General features: G+C 38.7%; 2 long non-coding RNA genes and 2 other non-coding genes across 4 annotated transcripts; all 4 read right to left on the bottom strand.

Annotated features, from left to right (window-relative positions):
* Positions 1-226: 226 nt before the first annotated feature.
* On the bottom strand, positions 227-2,633 carry LOC143303017 (uncharacterized). Its single transcript, XR_013058977.1, has 2 exons — positions 749-2,633; positions 227-580 (listed from the first exon to the last, which is right to left on the bottom strand). It is a non-coding gene; the product is annotated as an uncharacterized LOC143303017 (long non-coding RNA).
* LOC117164937 (small nucleolar RNA U3) lies at positions 233-447 on the bottom strand. Its single transcript, XR_004465771.1, has one exon. It is a non-coding gene; the product is annotated as a small nucleolar RNA U3 (small nucleolar RNA).
* Positions 2,634-2,710: 77 nt separating the features above from the next.
* LOC143303058 (uncharacterized) lies at positions 2,711-4,951 on the bottom strand. The gene is made up of 3 exons (XR_013059045.1): positions 4,563-4,951; positions 4,348-4,485; positions 2,711-4,262 (listed from the first exon to the last, which is right to left on the bottom strand). It is a non-coding gene; the product is annotated as an uncharacterized LOC143303058 (long non-coding RNA).
* On the bottom strand, positions 4,728-4,942 carry LOC117164935 (small nucleolar RNA U3). Its single transcript, XR_004465770.2, has one exon. It is a non-coding gene; the product is annotated as a small nucleolar RNA U3 (small nucleolar RNA).
* Positions 4,952-24,394: the final 19,443 nt, after the last annotated feature.

Genomic DNA, 24,394 nt, shown 5'->3' with positions numbered 1-24,394 from the left:
ATTCCTTGGCTTATGCCGTGCATATACGATTTGATAGATATCTACATAGGACTTATATAAAATGCAATAGTGTTATAATTCTGGCCTCACAAATTGCATACGGTTATAAAATAGATACAAAACTTTTAATTTATTTACATACAAACTAACTACATTGTTTCTATCCCCAATTTTTAACATTAAATATTTCTTATTTATAAGAACATTTATATTTTATGATTACATATAAACAACCACTCAGAAAGCACCCTTCCCATCCCCCATGCACTCAGTGCATGGGGTGAACGATCATCGATGACTGAGAAAGTGAGACAAAGTCAACTTCTCGAGTCTTCCTCACGCTCAGGAAAGGGTGCCATGACTCGTCATCATGGCTGCATCGATTCATCAATTAGGCAATGTTCATTGATGATATACTATAGAAATGATCCCACAAAGTATGGTCTTAAATTTCACAGCGACGACGATGCCTATTTCTAATAGCCTGTGTACTTTTTCTACTGCGGGAACTCGTTTAACTGCTTGGCCACCTATGAGGAGGATCTTGAACTAGTGTCGAATGATTTTATGCGTTCTGTAACTATAGAAAGATATTGTAGTAAAATCACAGATAATATACAAGGTAATTGAATAGCGTTTCTTAAATGGAACCATACATTTTTTCCACACCATTCAATACATTTTTTAGTTCTGTACAAAAAAAGTACTAAGGTCATTGGGCTGAAAAATGAATAGCTATCTTTCCTACCTTCAGAAATCATAGAAGATGATATAGAAGATTATATCGCTCCCGTTGTTAGCTTTTTTTCTTTCAGTATACGTTGATCTCAAAACGCATGGTAACTCTTAACCCGTAACTGCAGACATAGGGATGAAAACATCGTGGCAAAGTTGCAGGAGTCGACGTGATTGCATTTTAATTAAAGGATTGAATCTGCCACTAGCTACTAGGACCGGCCACTAGCTACGATTCAACAATTAATTAACAGTTGCAGCTCTTGTCGCTGACAGTTGCCTAGACGGAAAAAAAAATTTCTACAGAAAGTTCCTGTTTCCATCATCCGCGTAACGTGCTCTCAAAACAACGAAAGTTCAACGATCGTACCCGGCTACTTTCCGTTGTATTCCACGCGTCGAACGAAATTGGAATAAACAATTCATCAGATACTCTGACACGATGGAATTTGTTGAAACTTCGGACGGAGAATTTCATTGAACTGCGTATAACGAATTCTCGTTCGGATTTAGATTTTATTGCGTCCTGGAAACGCAACTTTTAGAGTGTTGTACTTTAGAGTAAAAAAGAAAAGAAATCCGCCAAAGAAATTTCTTTGAAGATATTCTTTTTCTTGTTGGCTCAAGAACTATTCTATAGAAGCCGTTCTATTATTTGATAATTACTTCTCTGCCCTACATCATCTTTTTTAAATAGTTATGAATATACACGCGTATAGTAATTCTTGAATATACCACAATTATTTACTACTACGACATTAGTATATAATAAAATATGAATCAATTAATTATTCCAGATTCTATAGTTCTGATACTAATTTCTCTTTTTTCTCATTTTTTCGACCATATTTCCAGTCTAAGGCAGCTCCTACCCAAAGATAACACCTAATTCAATTTTTACTTGTCAGTTCTTTTTTCCTTGCAATTATCAAAAACACGTCAACACTTTTGTCAACGTTAGTGTCACTTTCAATTAATATTACCACACAATTGCATATTACGTATACCCGTAGGTATCTTATTGTCACGATATAATTCAAATTCTAGTTACTTATACATTACTGTATTAAGATTATAGAGATTTCTCGTGTTCTGCTATTAATACTATTCGTATTATCTTTTTCGAATAACCCGGCCGAATTTGCTCGACGCACGGAGCACCAACGTTCAATTTACTCGTCTATCCATGACGGCAATGATAACAATGCTCGAACGATCCGGTCACGGTGGCCCGGTTCTTTCGTCAGTGGCATTTGCATGACACAACGGCGAATTAGTCGAACGCCAGTGCCAGTGGTTCAGCGAACGGTTTCGTCGCTGGTGTTTTCGCTGTTCGGCGTCGAAACGCGAGTGGACGCGGGTGGACGCGTGGGCGTCGCTGAGTAACCCGCACGCACCAGTGGGTGGACACGTGTGCCGCTTGTTTGGCCGCGTGCAATGGCCCACAGCGACGTGCCAAGACGCCGGTAAACAATGCGAACATACATTACACTTACAAGCATCCACTCTCCACCATTGTGTACGCACCCCTTGTTCCCATTGCCTTTCGGCTTTCTATCTTTTTGCCCTCTTTTTCGACTGCTTTTTGTTGCTCTGCAACTCGTTTCGCACCTTCTATTTGTCGTTTGTTTTGCAGTGTTTCGGCTGTTTGTTTGGTGAGGCTGGATTTTCATTATTTCGTAGGTGGTTCAGCTATTTGGGGACTTTTCTGAGATTTTATAAAAGGGGATGAAAATGCAGGGTAGTGTTTCTGTTTGGAAGACTGATGCGGATTTTCTTGGAACCTATTTGATTGGAGAGTAGATTTTTATATAGCAATAATTGGAGTGGTAATTGAGAAATTGGCAAAATGTTAAAAGTGCAGCTATTTGATTTTGAAAATTGATGTAATAACTATAGTGTAGTAATTTGTAATTTAATTTGAAGTACATTTATAATTAAACCATATTTGTGATGTATTTGACATTAAATTTTAAGTATGTTTGTAATTTGATTTTAAATATTTTCTAAATAAAAAGTGGAGCCATACACATGTACATACTGTAGGTATGTGTACAATTTCAGATCTTAATAAATTGAAATATTTCATTGATATCCAGACATGAAACGTATATTTTAATTACTTTACAGTAAAATACATTTCACTAAATGGCATCCAATATTGAAACGTGTCAAAAAGTTGATCACGTGTTAATTAATCATTCAAGTTTCATCGTTGTTGTCTCGTTACATTCGAGTTCAATAATATTCGCAGAGATAACCGCAATATCTATTAAACAAATAGACGTGTCGTTAATCAATTGGTGGTCGCAGCCAATTATATTCATAGACGTTATGTCCTTTATTCCGGACCAGTTAAATCGATCCAATTTGTGATATGACATAATAATTAATTGTCATTTTGGTTATATTTGTTGTCCTGATTATTATTTGAAAAGCTAGATCAGTCACAGAAACGAAAATCAGAAGACTTGTTAAAATAAATTACTGTGCATTTTTTAGCGCAAAATTTTACAAGCTAGATGTCTTAGAAAATATATTTTTTAATAGAAATAACTTATAAATTGACGTCAATTGCAATTTGTTATAAAATTGTTTTCAAATCGGAAAAAGATATTCTAGCAAATCAAATTCAAGAAGTACAAAAATTCAGCGTGTAATTAAAAAAAAAAGATTGAATAAAATAAGCAATTAATTGAAAGGTGGAAAAATTGTTCCTCCGGTTCTGATCTTTTTTCCTATCATAAATCTAAAAATAACGATTAATTACTTGTCCTTAATATAAAACATATCTTCTGTTCTATTCTTTTTTGTTCAGACCTTTTACTTTTCTTTGAGATTTATTCACTGAAACTGTCACAGTTTCTTCTTTATTTATTTTACATCCGTTTTACTCATTTGTTTTTCGGCGTTGTTTTATCAAGCGTTGCTAACGGCAATGTTTGTCCAATCTTTACTTGCGTTTGTTTCTCCATCTTATTACAGGTTTCTGATTTTTGTGCTTCTTTCCAGTTCAACGTTACTATATTCGAACAGTCTTGTTTCTATTTGCCTTCTTTCGATTCTTTTCTACCATTTTATTTTTCTCTTCAATCCTTTATCCATCCCTTCTTTTCGTATTTTTATTGTTAGCTTTTCAGCTTAACGTCTATAAGACTGGATTGCAATCAACTATCGAAACGAAGTTTATTCGATAAAATAACAAAAATGAAAATTGCATGATTTCTACCTTATAAAATTTGAATAGAAAATAAAATTGTATAATTATTTTATTATTATATTGTAAAATTAATATTCATTACTATTATTTATTGTATATTCATAAATTTATAATAGATTTTTCCGAGGAAAATATTTGAAGATCATTATTTTTCTTCTTCTTTGATGCAAGTGATATCCTCATCCGAACGGTTTACATGTTTTCTCTACTTTGCAACTAATTGGAAGGATGCTGGAAAGTTTGGCTAGCGGAAGTTCGCTGCTTCCACGGCGAGAAGTGTCCCAGCATTAATTAAAGAACTTTCTGCCTACCAGAGAACTGGTGTTTTATTTTTTAAATTTTCAACGGTACCCTGCACTCTCTTCATTTATTTCGCTCGAATAATTACTTACGATCATTTTAAAATTAACCAATCATCGTTTCCACGATAGCTCCCGTAGAATCTTATTTTTAAATTATACAACTTTTCACTTGTGTCAGCCAATTTTACTAATTCATTCGTTCACTTCCCAATATTAACGTTTCAAAACCTATTATTTATTATAAATAATATCATAGATTATCCCTTTGTTGTTTATAATTTCAATAGAGAAGAAGGCTAAGTTACCATATGTTTTCCTGTCGAACTGATAAATTGTGAATTTTCAATCCGGATCAAAGAGAACTTTTCAAGTCTTTTAAAAATTTATAATTAATTTATTTTCAATCTATTTTACTTGAACTTCCTACTCGCTTTTATAAAGTAATTTAAGTTTAATATTTTGATAACAAAACCACTCAGAAAGCACCCTTCCCATCCCCCATGCACTCAGTGCATGGGGTGAACGATCATCGATGACTGAGAAAGTGAGACAAAGTCAACTTCTCGAGTCTTCCTCACGCTCAGGAAAGGGTGCCATGACTCGTCATCATGGCTGCATCGATTCATCAATTAGGCAATGTTCATTGATGATATACTATAGAAATGATCCCACAAAGTATGGTCTTAAATTTCACAGCGACGACGATGCCTATTTCTAATGGCCTGTGTACCTTTTCTACTGCGGGAACTCGTTTAACTGCTTGGCCACCTATGAGGAGGATCTTGAACTAGTGTCGAACGATAGTCCTATTAAAGCACTAGTAGATGATGTTAAATGTAATATATGTACTTAGATCAAATTAATTAGTGTGTACGTGTATAGTATAATAAATACAATGGCGTACCATATTTCTATTTCTGTAGCTACTGTAAGTACAATTAAAAGATGAAGAAAAGTATAAAATCATATTCAAACGTCTTTAAATTCCTGAGATCTTTTAAAATGTTTCATTTAATTTGACGTATATATAGATTAATGTCAGTTAGTTTAATAAAGTTACTAGCGATACTTACTGGATCGAGGGAATTTTTAAAAAGAAAGAAAAGGATTCGCCTTGTTTTCAAATCGTCAAAATGGAAACAAAAATAGAAAAACCACGAAGAAACAGAAGAATCCAGAATAAACAAAGACTATACGTTGCTTCTAACAAACAGTTCGGAACGTTTAATTGATTCGAACAACAAAATTGGCCTGAGCACCATGGCGGGACACGAAGATTTTGTCTGGGGCGCAATTACTCGTATCGCTAACGAGCGCGGGGCACGCAAACGGCTTCGCCCCTGGTAACCGACCCTTGGCGAGCCGATTTTCGTTCATTCGGATTAATTAAAAAACCACGGCACGAAGCATTATCCTATTGACGTTGTTTCATTACCAGGGCTGAAACGACGCGCGGCTTCGCCGGAGCCACGATCCCGCAAGATTGTATCGCGCATGATTTACTAACTTTTTGCGCAAAGATAATGGGCCCGGGGCCGAGAAGTGAACCGATAGCCAATTTCTTCCGCCGATATACTCGAACGATACAAGAACGAAGAGCGCGAGTGATGCGCGTACGCATGCGCGCAGCTTGCACGGTAATCTCGTTTTTATCGGGCTCTCTCGCAAAATCCTCCAATTAGCGCGCATAACATTACCGTAATTACAGTACCTACCGAGGCAACCGCAGCATCATCATATCGATAGGGTTAATACGCCCTCGAAAAACCGTCCAGGGGCCCCCATTTTTTTCTCCTTCCACCAAATTATGCACCACGCCTGCCTTCTTCCCCTCCAACCCTGTTTTCTTCATCTTAGCCCTCGCGCGTCCTCGCGTTTTTCACCCTTTCAATCCTAAGACTAACGCCGTACAAGACGCAATATTTGAAACGTTGAGAAACAGTGTAACTCGGTCCCAGGAATTCATTTATTTTTATTTATTTTTGTGAAAATACAGATAAAGAAAAAAAAGATATTTGGGTGTTCATATCCAAATACGGCGAAATTTAACGTCGAGCAATTGCAACGTGACACGTGCAGGTTTGTGAATTGGATTGAAACAAATTCTCTGAAATTGGAGACTTGAACACTTTATTGGAGGTAATGGAAGATCGATGTCCTTGTTCACTGTGCGCATCGATGTGGTTTGGTAATTTTTGAGTATATAATTGGGTTGGGGAATATGTAATTTCTGGATTATGGAGTTTTTTCCAATTGAGACTTTTAAGTCAGAAGAGAGAAATGTGCACAGTCACGTTGGATTCAGTAAGCGACATGATCATGTGCATTAATATTTCTAAGAATTATTTTTATATGACTGTCATATTGAAAAAAATTTGTAGATATTTTCTTCATGGTGACATATGCTTATAGGATTTCCTAGTTCGCAATTATTTTGAAGATTCGTGTAGAATATATTATTTCAAACGCAATATGGAATACATGTATAAGATATATGTATATACTGACGTATATGTCAATGGCACACGTTGTGTGTAGGTGACATGTGTTACAAATCACCACGGTATAGGATCGTTTAGGGGTTAGGGGAGAAAAGGAAGTCAAACATAAAAATCGGTTTTCTGAGATATTAGAAAGGTTATTTTAAACAAGAAGTGTTATTGGACAGTACTTCAAGAATAAATGTAACAACTAGCTACAAAAAGTGTAATCTAAATGAACCTACGTATCTACCGTATTTCTAATCTCTTAGGAGATCTTCTTGCATTTTTCTTATCAATTTCTTTATTTATCGATCAATTATTAATTTCGCGATCATTTAAATTTCTACTAAAAATCACTTAACAAATTAAATTTAAAAGAGTATTATCTATTATTTTAAAGGTACATTATCTATTTTTTGTTGAACAACAAAACAGAATTGCAAGTAAATCGCCATACGGAGAAACACATTTGAAAGATTACGCGTATGTTACAGATAACGTTGGTCTAAATGCTGCAAAACTCTCACGGATCTTAAGCTTCCTTTACGATTCTAAGGTCTCCGGATCTGCAGGGTAATAAATCCAAGGTGCATTAGGAAACTTGGTAAGAATACAAGGCGCGTTACACGTCGCTTGTAACAAGCTATACAATAGCTCCACGGTGGAAACTGGAAGCCAGCAGCCGTATCATTCTGGAGTGACAACCAGCTTAAGATGTAATAAGACTGCGATAACAAGCAGAGTTCCCGCACGGATCGTACTTGACAACACGGTTTTACAGTCATTCCGCTCTGGATAGCAGCTCGCTAGATTTGGATTTAATCCTTCGCCTCTCGCGATACGCACGCACAACCTGCAACATCTTCAAACAATGCTTGACGCGTTCTAGACTTAATTGAAACGTCTTCACGACGTTCAACGATTGACGAATGCCACTTTCTCAGACTTGCACGATGTTATAACAGTTCGTTAAAATTGACTTACATGTCAAAAGTCTTGTTTTGAAAGTCTTGCTGGTACTTATCGTTAGTCATTTCCTTGAATATAATTATGTACAGATTTACTGATCGTATAATTTAGTGTTGTTTTTATCTGACTTAGGATTTTTAGCACTTTCTTGCTAGATTTGCGAGACTTACTAGAATTGCAGAGATTGCCATTCGTATTCTGAGCGTTGATGTATCTTAGCTTCTGCGATAAATATAAAATGCGAGACTTAAAATCTATTTCGATTTCTTCTATAACTATATTTTGCGTGGTCTCAAAAAATTAGACGGCTTGCGAATTGTTTGATATTGCTTGTAATTCATTAATCTACATATATTTTGTAGACTAATATTCATACTCCATTAAATTTCGATATAATTTATAAAAATTAATATTTGATTGTAATTGTTTATTTATTGTTGTAATATTTACTGACTATTGTTCCTGTTATCATTGTAATATAATAATCCGCGGTTTTCGATACACAGTACATTTGTGATAGTAAGAAAGAATTGATAAATTCCACACAACTTCCCTCTCAGGTTTCTTATTTTTCGATCCATCCTATTTTCCTTATTTCATAATCAACGTCTATAAAATTTTATATCACAATCAAATCGAAACACCTCGCCTCAGTTTCAATATCCATAACACGTAAAAAGGATAAATTTACCCCAAAACAACGAAATAAAACTACGCAACAGAAATTTGCATAAAAATTCACGAAATATGTATATCTAACCCTTAAAAATACGACAACTATAGGAAAGTAAAATATTTTGTAAGTAGTACTATTCACAGAAACGTGAAGAAAACAGTGAAACTGAAAATCATACAGCAAAATCTTAAAAGGACTAGTAGAATTAGAACAACGAAGCGTCATAAGTATACAGAATATTTATGCAAATTCATAATTTTATAAAGACAAATGAAGGAATAGAATGCAAGCAGAAATTTGTTTTACCTATTACATATTTTAACTGATGCTGATAACATCGTAATGATATATATTTCCTTATTTATTTTTATTTTTTTTTTTGTTTATTTCATTTATTCACTTATGTATTTTATATATTTTTGCGTGTTACGTGCATTCTGTATCTTTTCACTTTTCCCCCATAAATATATAGAAATCCGCAGTCACAAGAAAACAAAATATGTAACAAGTATAGCACATCCAGGAAGAAAAGCTCGTCACGGAGGAATATCACTGTGCACGCAAAGTTTCCACACGGTGTAATTAAGTCAACAAAGTCTGCGTTCCCCTTGGTAAGTTTCTGAGGAGGTGGTTTACAACTATCGTTGTCCACGTGCTCTGCCTCCGCGTATCAGAAGGGTTGGAAGCAGTCCGCACATAAATTCAGCTGGTCTAGAGCCGCAGATGCGAGTCGTCGTCGTCATCGTGACTTGGCCCGCGACCAAAGCTGATCGCGTTACGAAGTAGCCTGGCCAGAGTAATGGGGGCGCCTTCTCCAGGGTTTCATTATTTTTGAGAAACCGGCGGTCATCAGACGGCAACTTCGAGCAAAGAATTCCTAAAGATCTTCATCGTCAGATCTTTATTTTTCCATTTTTCTTTCCTTCTTCTTGTTTTTCGATTATATTCTTGAAATCATGAAGATCTTCCTCGTTTATGTTCTAGAAGATGGGAACAACTTTCCGAGGAAAATGAACGTTTTAGTTACATAAAAGAAGTTGCTCGAGGTCTTTTATGGTTTACGTAAACGTTATATCTGACGAAGTAGAGTATAACGTAAGAAGGTATACACAGTTATGCGCGAAAGTTTATGTACGCTTTATAAAATTGAACATCTTTATTTAAATAAAGCGGACCAAGATTTTGTACGATTTGCGTGAACTTTGTATATCTGATGAAATAGGTAGATACAGTCGTCTCGAAAGATCTATAAACATTTTATAAATATCTATAGCATCATATAATAATTGTTTCATGTACATCGACCAAATGATCAAATTACGTTAATTTTTATCAGACAGATTCATAACATTATCAAGTAAATCTTTGAGAGACTATACCAATTTGACTAGAAGACAAATTCATTTTCCTCCCTCTCTCTTCGCACGAAAAGACTCGAAAAGACCATTTGACAAATACGTAACATTATTTGATAAAATGATTATATTATTTCAATTTTTACAAGACACTGATTCGATAAATAATATGCAAATATTACCAAGTAATACTTGAAGCACTACGACTCTATGACAAACTCGTTCTCATTGCTCGCCCTTGAGACGAACAGACACAAAAGAATCGGGACACGATACGAAAGCATCTTTCATGGGTCGTCTCTCCGTCGATGTTCGCCTGGCCGAATATGGGGAAAACATCGGCTCGTTATTTATTACCGAGAACTAAAATATGACACGGATCCCCTCACTGCCTCTCAAACTCCCTCGAGCTCGTTTTCACTTAGTAGAACGCTATCGACATGAATAATCACGAGGGCATAAGTATTCGCGAAAGTTCAATTTCCTGTCACACCGGCCGGTGATTTATCGCTTGACGCCTGTATACACGCGTGGATATTATTTACCGCCCTCTCGATACTCTCTCTTTACGCCCCCGTCTCCCTCGCCTCATTTCTGCTTTCCAACGATCTCGTGCGTTCGTGGAAACGCTCCTACCGCCGTGAGAAATAACCAACGAGCACATTTGTTATTCATGAGGAACCGTTCGTACCAATCCCTTAACACCCGTTCTACAGATTTCTGTCCAGCTTCCGAACACAACCAGTTTCGTACAGATCTATGTATGGATTTTGATATAAGTACTGCTTATGAATGGGAAATTGGTTACTGGAAGGGATACGTTGCATCGGTTTGCAGAGTGTACGAATTGTGGTATTTTTGAAACGACGGAAAGGTAGGAAATTTCGACAGGGAAATGAAACAGCGTTTAGAATTAGGTACGTTAAAACTGTAAAAGCGTAATGCGAATGCAATAGAATGTAATGGAACACGACTCAATGAATGGCAAATGGAAGCTGCCTCAGATACGTATCATACGCGCAATTCTCACATATTCTGACATATATTCTTTTTTAAAGGTACACGATCATCATTTATATTAATCCTTTATATCTCGTTAGATATTATTATTAAAATGTACAGTTTTCAACTATTTCGTTTTACCATTCGATTGAGCTTTGGTACCTTTCGTGTGTGCTTTTTACGAATAAAATAGCGAGGTTAGGATAGTAAGAAGCAAATCTGAAATATGTAATTATTAATTGATAATTGGTAATCCAGATCCGCTGTCCAAAGATTGATAACGAAGTACTTGATATCCACAATTATTCTAATTTCTACTTGCAACGTAATCGTCGAAAACTTTGATCAACCTCAAATAGAAAAAGGAAAAAAACAGCAACTCTACTTAAAAGACGCGATCTCGAAACATCCGGCGAAGAATTCAGATCAATCACTTGAGCGGCGAACCGGGGGAGGTAGGCAACTCGAAAAAGGAAAACGGCGGCGCGATGGCTGAGGGGCGCAGCAATAAATATCCGCAGATCGGCTTTGGATGCTTTCGGTAGGCTTCGTGGCAGCGCCGTCGAAAAGGCAATCTCGTTGGAGTTCTTCGCTTGCCGATGCCATCTTTTGCGCGCACGGACTCGCGGTTACGCGCGTTCGACCAGCTCGACAAAAGAAGAGAGACGGAGAACGAGAAGCTGTTGTACACATCTGTTGAAGAGAGCGAAAGGGCAAACGTCGGGAGAAGGAAGAAGAGTGAAACGGTCGGGTGAAGAGAAGGGCCCGAAAGCGGGCGACCGGTCGTTCCATGGTTTTATCTAGTATCAAGAAGCGCCATCGACTTGGCCGGCAGGCAGCCGTTGTACGATCCCATCGCGGACGGCGCATTAAAAGCAAAAATAAAATTATTGGAAAGCGGCGGAATTCGGCGTCGGCCGGCTGCTCGTTCGGTGGTTCCAAGCCGGTAGATATAAACGGCCACGTTCATCAAGCAGACCGGCCTTCTGGCGCGCCTCTGCCTCTCGGTTGTCTTCTTGCACACGCAGAGCCGGATGGCCGGCTTCTGATAGCATTATGTGAAACCTGGATCCCTCTCTCTGCATGTGGACCGTGCCGGTTTCGGTTTTGTAAGGAGAATGCGTGTCTCGTGGGGGAGCGCCAAGTGAGAAAACTTCTGGCGAGGGTGTTTTTTATGTTGATTCGAAAATATCGAGGGTGGGAATGCAGTTACAGTACAGTGGCTAGCAAAATATGAAACATTACTGCGTTATACCGGAAGCTTCGCAACCAACGAGTTAGACCATTTTTAGATTTTCAGCTTTCACGATGATTAATGCACGTTTGTATACCTGAAACTTTCATCCAAGTGAAGCGAGCTGGAACATTCACGAAACGTTGGCGTAAAAGTGCAACTCATCGCACGATTATCTCCTAAAAAATTGAAAGCGTGACAAGCTAGATGCTTAGAGAATCTTGGACAGATCCAACTTTGGCAGACTCAGACCTATTTATCGTTTGTAGTTGGTACTACAATAGACCATGTGCGCAGACCCGATGACTCCAGCGTTGTGCGTGTCATTTTGCAGCGGACTCTAAGGAAGATTTCTTGAACGCCACTCTCGCGGAGAACCTTCAGGCTCGATGTCGAAACCAGACTTCGCCTACCCTCGTCAAACGATGGAACGCTCCTCGAATAAATTTTTTACTGACGAACTTGCGACGCGTTTTTGTCTACAAAGTCCATTTCATACGATTCTCTTTATCGTTTAACATTGCATCCAATGCAATCCATCGGTTATTTTAAGAAAATCCCCGCAAGGCGGTATTGCAATCATACGGACGAGGTAAAAAAAGAAGGAAAGAGAATAATTCGCCTATATTTGCCTGCTATCAATATCTTGACACCCGTTAGGGAAGCTCGTCGTTTGGTTTATAGAGAGCGCGCTGTTCGATCAGCAGAATCGGTATTCCGCGTGCGCCCCAAAGATTTCGAGGAAGCGGCGCGAGCGGTCGATTAGCTTGCCAGCCTTTCAGCAATGCGGTTTTATCTGCGTAACGATATCTCAAGGGAAGAAAAGAGAAAGAAAAAGAGGGTGAGGAGAAGATGTTGGCCGCTGCAGCAGTGTTTCTGTCTCTCTTTCCCTTTCTTTTGCGGTGAATCTCGATGCAGATTACAACTACGTCGGTAGGTGAGACCTCGAGCTGTTCTTACAACGTCGCCCTCCTCCGCATTCCCAGCGTGAGTAAATAATTCCCAGCGCCACAGAGAAAACGTGGCTCCATTATGGTAAGGCTACGCTAGGGGGACGTGCACACACGACGCTGTTCAAGCTACTTCCTTTCACGTGGACTCGACTTCGTCGATACTTTCGAGAACTAAACGTGGCTGTCCGTTCTCCAGTCTACGAGCTGGCTGCTGCTGCCGCTGCTGTTGCTGCTGGATTTCCTTTTGCTTGATTTGCATTTGTTTCGAGTTCCACTGATGTCTCCGCGCGGTTGGGAACTTGTAGCTGGACAAGAATGGGTATATATAGGTGGTTTCGAAAGAAGGAGGTGGATTTAGAGGTTCTTATTGATTTGAAATTAGTTGAAGCTCACAGGGGAAGGACATCACACACTACAATTTTTATTTCTCATGCGAGAGCAACTACGAATATTTGGGAACTTTCAAAATATTCTCATATAGAATTGTTAGGGGGATCGTTGTAGGATTTGTATATTACGAATGACACATATTACGTCATATGGTAAATTAATTAATTCGCAACTTTTTTCTGAAACGAAGTAAATACCGAAAAATCATAAATATATTTTACAGTTTAAAAATATAAAAAGTATACTATGCCATGTTTCATATCTATTCGACCTTGCAGAGGACTTCTTTAACATACTGAATGTTTTACGACGAGCTAGGGGCATTCAGAGGAGAAACGCCAGTTCCATTTTGACAAGGATACGGTTACAATGACAGTGATGTTATGACACAAATTGAGCAGGTAGCATCCAAAGACAACTAGAACTTTTCCTCTGAGATATAACATGCACGGTACAAGTAAGAAACTCGTTTGCAAATTCAGAAAATTAAAGTTTAAAAAGCCGGATGAGTGTTAAATAAACAACGAAACTGGTATTAAAAACGAGAGGAATGCGATAGAAGTAAAAATTCAGGTTCGTAAAGAAAGCAACATAAAAATCAAACTAAAAAAGTTACCTGTTTCGATTTCGTCTTCTTATTGCTTGAAACCCTCAATTTCAGGCTTTGTTCCCAGGGAAAATTCTCAGAAAAAAATTTCGTTTGTTTGCAATAACTTTACTCGTGCACGTTACAGATTCGTAAGCCATTCTGCGATGTAGGAAGACAAGTAGCGACGCGTACAAAGAGAAAGAGAAGCCTTCTTTCTTGGAAGAATCAAAAGTAGGTGCTACAGAGAGAGTGGAGTCATGATGTTTTCTTTGCAAAACATCAAAAGTACCCAGGGAAGCACAAAGCCAATTCCTCTTGTGTTACAGAGACCCGACTGTTCAAAGGGCTAATTGAAATTGGACTTGAACAGATTAAAATGGACGCAATGAGAGCGTGTGCTAAAGGGTCTTTGCGAGAAAATCGAAAAACTCTACATCTAAGTGTTCGAGATATTAAAATTACGTGGTATTAATTTTCTCTCCGAGGAATTAATTGCAGCAGCAAGGTACACTAGAATTTTTTAACGCTATTTACAGACGGCGAACATAGAAAAAAAGAGACACGATAAGTAAAGTACGTTTTTGTTGATTTCACTCGTAAAAGGAATTTTCTCAAAAGAACTTCTTGTTCAATTATAAATTTTATCCAATAAATTAATTTCGAAACCATTCCTTTGCTATTCAATTATTAGTTTAATATTTCCACTCACATAATAATATGCAATATTACAGGTTGATCTTATTAAAGTTCCAATATAATCATCCTAGATTCAAACCCTTAAAAACTTAGAAGATAATACTCTTCGTCGAAAGACGCTGAAGTATCCAAACCAATACACGTCATCGCAAGTCCTATCCAAGTTTCCTTAACCCTCTAAAATCACCACCGAAGCATCTCTTCCAAATTCCCAAATCGAATCACCGAAATTACCCCCTCAGAACGAATATCCCCGCAGGCTACAGCAACTCCAACTACATGTATACAGAGAGGTTGGTAAGCTTCCGCGGAGTAGTTCACCTAGGTCTATTTTCATTCCCGTGACGACGATAATCCTGTAACTTTTTCCAGGAACACTTTTAAGGCGTGCACAACCCCTTAAGGCATCCACGTTCTCCACTCGGTTATCTCGCGCGGCTATGTACGATATCGCGCGTTGCCTTCAGGAGAAAAGAGGTAAGAAGAAGAAGAGGAAGAAGAAAGGTAGAACGACGACAACGACGGGTCCTTTTAGGAACGATCTTAACTCCGGCCAAGTGAAAGGGTCATCGTTAGATAGCGCTCGTTGCTCTTTGTCACCTGAAGGCTTCGCGATCGCTCGGCAACACGGCGATAATATTATTTCCTAGCAGGGATTCATCGTTGTCAACAAAGCGGAACTCGCAAGCCGCAATGCCAGGCTCGAGTCGTTATCGCGTCTACTCGACGTGTACCCGCTGGATTCGCGTAATTAGATCCGTAATCGGCGTATTTTTCAACGTCGTTGATAAGTTTCGTCGGAGCCCACGCGGCTGTTTTAATACTTCCATCGTTACGCTTATAAGTTGTCCAGGATCTTTGCGATCAGTATATGTTCAGAATGGCACTAGGAAGTTGTTTCATTTTTTCTATGTCTATTACTTTTTTGCAGTTGCAGATAGAGTGGTGTTTAGGTTAGGCAACGTTTCAGATTGTACTGTGGGAATTTTTACGATAGGATTGAATAACGATTCTAACATGATTTTGCAGTGAAATTTCCGGAGGTTGTGGGTTTTCTTTCATAAGGAATAGGTTATTGCCAGGATCATAATACTGAAGATGTAATTAATAAAAACGCATCGTGTTATACGTTTCGCATTGCTTTATGGTCCATACGATTCGTCGTGTATATGATAAATAACAAAAAAAAGAAGATAGTTTAAGCCAACTCCTCGTTAAAAATGCAATTTACGCACATAACTTAAACAAATATCTCGAAAACCACCAACATTCGAAGTTGGAAAATAAGACCAACCAATCTTTTCTTCTGTGTTAACCAGATATCAGCTTAGTTAAGACTAATTCATTTAAAACGCAGGGAAAATCAATTGGGGAGGCCAAAAATTCCCAGGCATAGTTGATAATTATTCAATCGAATTCTACAGCGGGACTCGTTACAGTCTGTGGACATTTAATGAAATTACAGAAGAACCAGGTCGAAACAGAGCCCAGCAGCCATCTGTCGTTAACTTTAATTTCGTTTCGCCGTCATCTAAGATCCAATTTATCATCGGTGGGAACAGAAGCCGAATGAATTAGAGAAACAGGTTTCCCATCTGGTCGGTTTCCATTCACATTTCTCGACGTTTCGCGAGAGACGCTTTCAGAGCTCGTTTCCTTTTCGCGCTTGGAGTGAGGGCAGAAAGATTAATATTTTAGCTCCGGTAGTAGCTCGGGTATCCGGCCACGGGAACGAGTTAAGTCTCATTTCCAATAAATCGAGAGCCGGTTATATCAAACGGCCCGGGGCAACGCCACCGGAAATATACAGCGGAAAATACGATCGGACAAGTTCAAGTTAAAAAAAACTCGGGGCTGCGTCAAGGGGAAGTTCTTTAACAGAAATTTCAACGTTATGTACGAACTTCAAAGGAGCTTCTTGGCTACTTTCCGCCCCCCCCCCGGTTCTTTTCCTTTCCTTCTTCGTTTCATACTTCTGGCTTCTTCCTGTCTTTCTCTCCACCCCCCTCTCTCTCTGTTTCGACCCAGCTTTCCACGGAGCTACTTTGTTCATCGAGAAAAGTTTTCGGTATTATTTACCCAGAGCCAGTTCAATTTAGAAATACAAATTTACAGAGACTGCGCGGTTCTGATTGAGCCGAGTATTCCCTCGTGAGTTGCACGCGAATTTCACTCCGAGGATTCTTTCTGTTTTTCGTTCCTCGCGAAAGGAAGAAGGTAATTCATTGCATACACGGCGATGATGATTATAAGGACGCGTCTGATGTTTCTCTGGGTAAATGGAATTACTCGAGTAACGAACTGCAGTTTTTCTTACGTATTGAAGCCACGCTCTTGCTCATATGTGCTAGGACTTAGCGAGGTAACGAAATGGGCACTAGATTTCTATGGAATTTTCTATGGAATTTCACTATGGAATTTCTTAAATGTGAGATATGAAAGGATTATAACTGATATACATAGTTTCTTGTTTATATTTCATGTTATGAGATTTTCTCAAAACGTTAAAAGTCTCTTCGTTTGTTGAAACAAGGACAAGATAAAGGTACAAAAACCATTACCATGATCTTTCATGGCCATGACCGTGACTTTAAGAACCGTGATTTTAAGATCATCGTAAAGATCAAACAACATAATCCATCCCCATTGACATCCCGTAACATAACATTTTCCCCTGTTTCACATTTTACGAGGCATTTAACCGAACCCAGAGCAGTACATTCGTCCAATTTTAATTTGGCTCCATAATTCTGTTGCGATCAAGCCGCTGGAGGCTGCAATAAAATATTGAGACGTAAAATACTGGTTGAAACGGCGGGGAAACATTTCTTTGCCGGGACATTAGCACCGTACGGTGCAACTCATCGACCGCCAGCATTAATTACATCGTTTATCATTCTCGTTAAAGGTAGCAGTCGATGTGCACGCGCGATGATGAACGCTTCTTTTTCTTTTTTCTCCTTTTCCCTTTTCTCTCTCTTCGAAAAATCAATCTGCACGTACGCCGGAAGGAATTAATCTTCCTCCGTGGTACCGCAGCTCTCGCAATAATCGCCCCGTGATATATATTTCACCATTAAAGCTGCATTCGGCCGGATTTTTTAATTCATCAGCTGCATTACCAATTCATATTTTAAGAAGAGCCTCCGCCCCGGCCCGAGAGATATGCCTGGCCATACGTTATCCCGACACATTATTCCATCGTTAATGAACCAACGTTTTCACGCTTTAACGACACTCCATAAATTAATGCGCTCGCACGTCACGCTCCAGACGCTGCCGCTCGAAATCCAACGATGTTGCAAAACGACCAAAATTTTCCATTCTTTCCACGCCAGTTAAACGCGTTCAGTATTACGTTTTATTCTCTTGAAATGGTAGATGGGTAGATTAACCGTCATGGTACATGATTTTCGGGCACTGTTTCGAAATTTAGAAGAAACATTAGAAGCGTGATTTGTTCTATTTCTTTTGTCTTTGAGAGGGAATTAACGTAGTAAAGGCAGATTGAGCTGGATGAGATTTTTTCCAGTAAAATATCGGAGTATTTCTCATGGATGGTTATACGCTTTATCAATAATAGAATAATCGATTAGAGGTAGATGGAAGTTTCATGGCCATATATCGGGGTATTCTCGTATAACTCGAGATGGCTTTTTATTTGCGGTATACTTTATTAATAATAGAATAATTCATTAGGGGTGAATGAAAGTTTTATGCTAAAGTATTGAGTTATTTTCCATAGAACTTTTATTTGACTCTTTTATTTGAAAAATAAATAGTGTACGATTGTATATTTTAAATTAAGTATCGATTTTTTTGAAATATTTCTTTGAAATATTTCAGTCGACAATAGTAACGATTTTAAGCGTCGTTTCACTTTCACAGCGAAAATTTCGATCTTACGAAAATTTCGATCTTACGAAAATTAGATAAGACACATCGTAATAACGCAACGACACGGATGCTTTAGGAAAAACGACAGAGTTAGACAGCGAGGGCTGCAATTGCGGTGGCACCATACCGCTTTCTGATTTCACCGGGGAAGAACGCTAATGGTCTGACGCGTGACCGGCTCAGGTGGCTGGCGTCGTGGCTTCGTGTAACTCGTATTTACATACCAGTATCCACACAGCACCCACATGAATAAATATGTCGGAGTCCAAGTGACTTAAGCAGTCTAAACATCGGGATACTCGGGAATACGTCGTCTCCGCCACCCAGATCGCGAATCCCGGATTCAGCTGTGCCGTCCAGGCTTCGTCGATCTCTATTTACTTGTGCGACGATCCTCCGTAACTACGAGGATTTTCCAGCTGCAGAAGAAACTTCTGCTAATTATGGATGCCACCGGGGTGTACTTCGAATAGTTAATTGGAGATGAAACTCCATGAAGTGGATGAAAAGTACACAGAAGTTTTCTTTCATTTCATATGTATTTGCTAACTCGTTAAATAAGAAAAGTGAGTTAATTAATCATCCCTTTTCACGCTATTTGGGATCCTTTGTCTTTTAATGCCTTGTTACAATAAGAAGATAGTTACGACAAAAAGATGCAAATAATTATTTAATTGGAACTACCGATAGTCACATTATGAAAGAAAGGAAAGAGATAAAAATGGTTAGAAGATTAAAAAAGAAAGTTACGTGTACAATTGACTGGCTGTAGATTTATGTGCAATTATATTCAACTAATTTATGAGAAAAAATAATTATGAACGATTTTGAAAATTGCATAGCTCTTGCTAGAGGTTAATATTTCTATTAAAATCCAGATTCAAATCCATCGAAATTAATTGGCATCTATCAACGTTAATGTCGTCGTTTAGGAAGGTTTTGGTTTAAGAGCCGGTCTAATTGATAAGTTAATACAATTGTCACATATAAATTTGTCAATTTAATATCTGAAGGATTACAAGAATCTAAATTAAGTCTTCGATGATATAATTCATTCATTTTATATCTCTGTAACATCTCTTTTATCCGAACTATCCAATATCGGTCAAATATATCGAACATATCTAGTCTCAAGAGGAATACACAAGAGGAATCTCTTCAACAATCAGCAATTCGAAACTTCTAAACTTACAACAATCCATCGATCACCCTAACGATTCACTCTCACCCGCTCAATCACTGCCTTACATCAAGTTAACCACAAGCCAACAAACTTAATCTGTACCGAAACGATACCCATTTAGTCTAATCTCTGGCAAGTTGCAGGATCAAGCGATCTCGACCGTTCGACGTTAATCCACGAGCCTCTCCTAATAATCCGGCCTCGATTCCAGAAGCTAACCTTACCCAACCCAGCCGGATAAACTACCAGTAACAACAGTCTCCACGGCTTCGTCCGATCCATGCTGGTCAAAGAGCAATTAGCGGTTCGTCGTTTCACCTGGCGCAGTTTCGCCAACTATCCTTGGATATTTCATCTTAATCACGTCGGGCCACGAGGGCCACGGTCATCAACACCTGGTGTACTTTACGAGCTAATCGGTCGCTGAGATCAGAGACGTTCTATGAATTTTAACAAACCCTCTGTGCGCAACCTGTCGTACCTTGGGACCGTTTAATACCGTTACCAGAGCGGAATTAACTCATCAGATGTAGAGTGGACAATACAGCCAGAGAGAGCCTTGGGTAGCGATGGGACTGATACCATACCTATTGAAACTACTCAAACAATTTGATAACAAAGCTAACAATGTTCAATAACTGAGAGGTTAAGAAAATATTGCAGCTTTATAGAAATAGTTCGAGTGATGCTACTAACGAAATTGTTTTCTACTCTGTCAAATACGCGTTTCATAGATACGGAGATCACCTTTCAGGACAATTCAGTTTCCGTATTATTTTACTGAGAATATTTATGAAATCGTGTAATGTATGAAAAAAACTGAATTCAATGTTTTTTTTCTGTGGACTTTAATGCCTCACATCATGAAGGCTTTATTTTGCATATTCTAAAGAAAAGAATGGTCCAATTCATATAACGTGTTTGTAGACTTTGTAGCTCTTATGAATCCTAGAATTCAAAAAATTCTTGACAGTAACAGAGCTGTTACTGTTTCTCTATTTACAGTTTCCTTTAAGGTAATTGGGGCATTAAAAAATTGACCAGACGAACTAGAAAATGTCATTAATTAGCTCCAAATGTTATCTTAAGTTCATACTTCCTATAACTTCCGTGTGATTCCTTTCAAAAATGTAAATTCGTATAAAAAAAATCGCAGGAGTATTTCAATTATGGTCAATAACAAGATTTCGATGTTCTTATTATAAAACCATTCTCTTCTTAACATTCAATACGACCAATACGATCGACGATCGACGATGACGGATGATATTGACCCATCAAATTCAAACTTCAGAAAACCTGATCTAATATCTACGTCCTTAATACGACATAGAATCGGAATCCATAAGTTGGCATCGATACGTATCGATGCTGTATCAGTCCCAACGCTAGTTCAGGGTGTCTCGATGAGATTTACAATCAATACGGTAAACGGCGCTGCCATAATATATTCCGAGAACCGGTTCTCCCCGTGTTACGTTCGTATACCATAACACTGGCGTGCCATGGGTGATAATACGGGGTATAAACGTATCCCTAATAGCTTTCAATTACCTGTAAAGTGTCCACTTTTCCTATGACTTACGGGCCACCGTTTTTCTTTGTCGTTAATACGGATTATCTACGAGGATCTACGATATGACATGGTTATGACTGGTTATTCATGTCGCTACCGATTTAATCAAATACCTGGATAAATATATTTTATGAGTGTTGCGATCTGGTTTGACGATGTTATTCAAAGATAGTTCCGGAATTTTCGTAGGCGTCTGGTGAAAGGTGGATTGGATTGAGATATAGCGTTCTGTAGTTGACTTCGTGATATGGCGAGGTTGTTAAATCGATCAGCAGACGAAAGTTTATGTATGTATTATAGATAGTTGAATGAATCGAGTAACAGAAAACTGAGCAGATAAGAGCTTTTCAAAGTTACTCCGAAGCTGCGTTTCTTTACTTTTTGAAAGCTTTTTTTTTGCATTTAAGGATGTTTTTACCTTTTGAAAAATTCCTTTTTACATTTTGGTTAATTTTTACTTCGGGAAAGCCTCTTCTTGTATTTCGAGGTATTTTTCCTTTTGGGATGATTTTTTCTTATGATGTTCCCTATTATCGTTGGAATTCTTTTCTACGTTAATTTGTAATAATATCTGTAGCGGCATTCGACATCAAAAACTTTCCAACAGTTTCTGTCCCGTGGCTTGCTACACAAAGATCCTATGCTCAGCCGAACGACGGCAGCGCAGTGGTTAGAATTGGTGGATACAGAATCCATAATAAAATAAGAGAGAACATTAAACCGACAATACTGACACCGCATAACACAGATGTAAACTGTAAATATTGTAAATATTTGTAAATAAACCTATTTGACATCCCCCCACCCTCCCCCTCTCCGACCCCTCCCCCGACCCCTCCCCCGACCCCCTTCCTCGACCCCCTTCCCCGACCCCCTTCCCCGACCCCCTTCCCCGAACCCCTTCCCCGAACCCCTCCCCCGACCCTCTCCCCCGACCCTCTCCCCCGAACCCCTCCCCCGAACCCCTCCCCCGAACCCCTCCCCCGACCCCCTCTCCCTCATCCTGCCCCTCCCCAAAGTTATACAGCACCCAAAAAGCAGACTACCGAAGCGTCCTGTTTTGCGACCAAGTTTTCAGGACAGAAAAAAATAAAAAAATTCATAAAAAAGCTCCGCTCTCCAGCGGCTTAAACCCCAAAATTGTATTATACACGAAAAATGTAAAGCGCCCACACATAATACAGCATGGCTACGTCGTACCGCCGCGTATCGGTACCTTTGCCTAACATATCTGTTACGCCGGGCCTCTCTGCCTGGCCCAGGTCACACACCGCGGGCCAGACGGACACCAGATGTCCGCTTTTCCGTACGGCGTACCCTCAATATCCTTAAGCGCCCGTCATAAACCCGAGTCACTTGCCTGCTAAGGTCCTTCAAAACAAACAAACATCTGTGTCCGAAGCATTTCTAAAGACTATTGTCTACCACGGCGGGACAAGGGAAAGTTAGTTTTCTCACGTGCGCTGCAACTTTCCTCCCACTAACCACTTTCTCTCGAGGGCGGTTAAGACCCTTCGGTTAACCAATTAACAGCGAAACCTGTTTCCCTCACTCTCTTAACTAACATCGGCACCAACAAATCCGATGGTCCCGTGCGCTAGACACACCCATCCTTAGCTTTCCTCCGACACAGCATCGTCACTCAACTTCACTTCTTCTACATCGTTGGAAAAGTCAACTACTAAGTATACGCTAATGCCCAACGGGGCAGTCTAAGCATAACGCGAGAGTCGGTCTCGGTATTGTCGAGCATACATTTCCTCTCCTAAATCTCATAGTGCTACGTCCACTAATCCACTAAATCTAATTATAAGAGCCCTGCTCTAACGCACATATCTATCTTAGCTTCGTGCGACAAGTTGTTAATTACTTATTTCTCTCCGTCAGTGTAATCTAAGTGCAGGAAACATATAATTTATAATTCTGTGAATCACAGGGTTATACAACCTCAATCACCCCTATTATCTCAACGGAAATCAGGGGATCGATCAATTCGTGGTGTCGATTGTTATAATCGTAACGGGGATTTACGACCCCCGTTGACGTCTCTCCTTGCGATTACGTCTCCCCGCGATTGGTCGAATAAACAATATCATTACAAAAATTCACCGTTTATTGTGAATATGTATCTAAAACAGTATCTTGGGCTAAATAAACAAATAAAAAGAAAGCGCAGTGGTTAACGTAATTGGTTACGAACGTTCAAGACTCAGGTTCGAAACCCGGCACTGATAGACCCTGTTTTTCACAATTCCTAACTGAGAAGAAGGCAACCCATCAGGCAAAATCTCATACACCAGCAGTAGCACTATCCACGACCTACCCACCTCTCATATCTCTTAATTTAGTGAGATTATTCTCCTAAAGTCCTTTGCACTAGTTTTTTTTATTTTTGACATTCTACTTTCATACTTTTGCGTTTCTAGATTTTGTCGCACTTATGATGTATATGAATTATACGATATCGCTTTATGTTTTTTGTCATTTTATATCTGTAGGAATATTACTCGATTTCTGAGAAACAAACTTGATTCGATCACGTTGCTCGTATTCTTTTTAGTTTAATACTGCCCTGAAGTTAGTAATTCCTAATGACAGGATGAATAGACACGGTTGACTACGTGATGCAGCAACGATCACCGTTGTATCTCTTACAACTCTAGGCAAGATTAGTATAATTTGCGGTGGAATAAAGGAAGAGTTAGATCGCATGGAATGATCTCTTGCGGTAACGGATGAAATTACTGCAACTTGTGGTCACGGATATTTTCTTCACACCTCGATTGTTCGCTCAAATTTTTTTGAAGATTATAAGCTGTCATGTGATACTAATATATTTAGTAACACCTTCTTCCAAAATGTTCATTTAGAGCGATTTATTAATAGAAATATTAATATTTTTACTTCGCTTTTTTCTTTCGTTAAAATGTCATTAAAAATTAAATGATGCATCGCAATGTTTAGACGAATACAGATTATAAAGAAAATAAATTATTGAAACTAACTTTCGGTCATTTTGTTTCGTACGGTAGGTGTAATTTATATCTATCTATGCAGCATAATATATCTCAATCATTCTCTGTAGTTTCACAAGCAAACACAGGATATAATGATAAATGAATGAGAAATTGTAC

This window comes from Bombus vancouverensis, chromosome 8 (assembly GCF_051014615.1).
Source record: "Bombus vancouverensis nearcticus chromosome 8, iyBomVanc1_principal, whole genome shotgun sequence".
NCBI classification, from domain to species: Eukaryota; Metazoa; Arthropoda; class Insecta; order Hymenoptera; family Apidae; genus Bombus; species Bombus vancouverensis.
The sequence above is the reverse complement of the archived record's forward strand: the minus strand, read 5'-3'. Positions and strand labels throughout refer to the sequence as shown.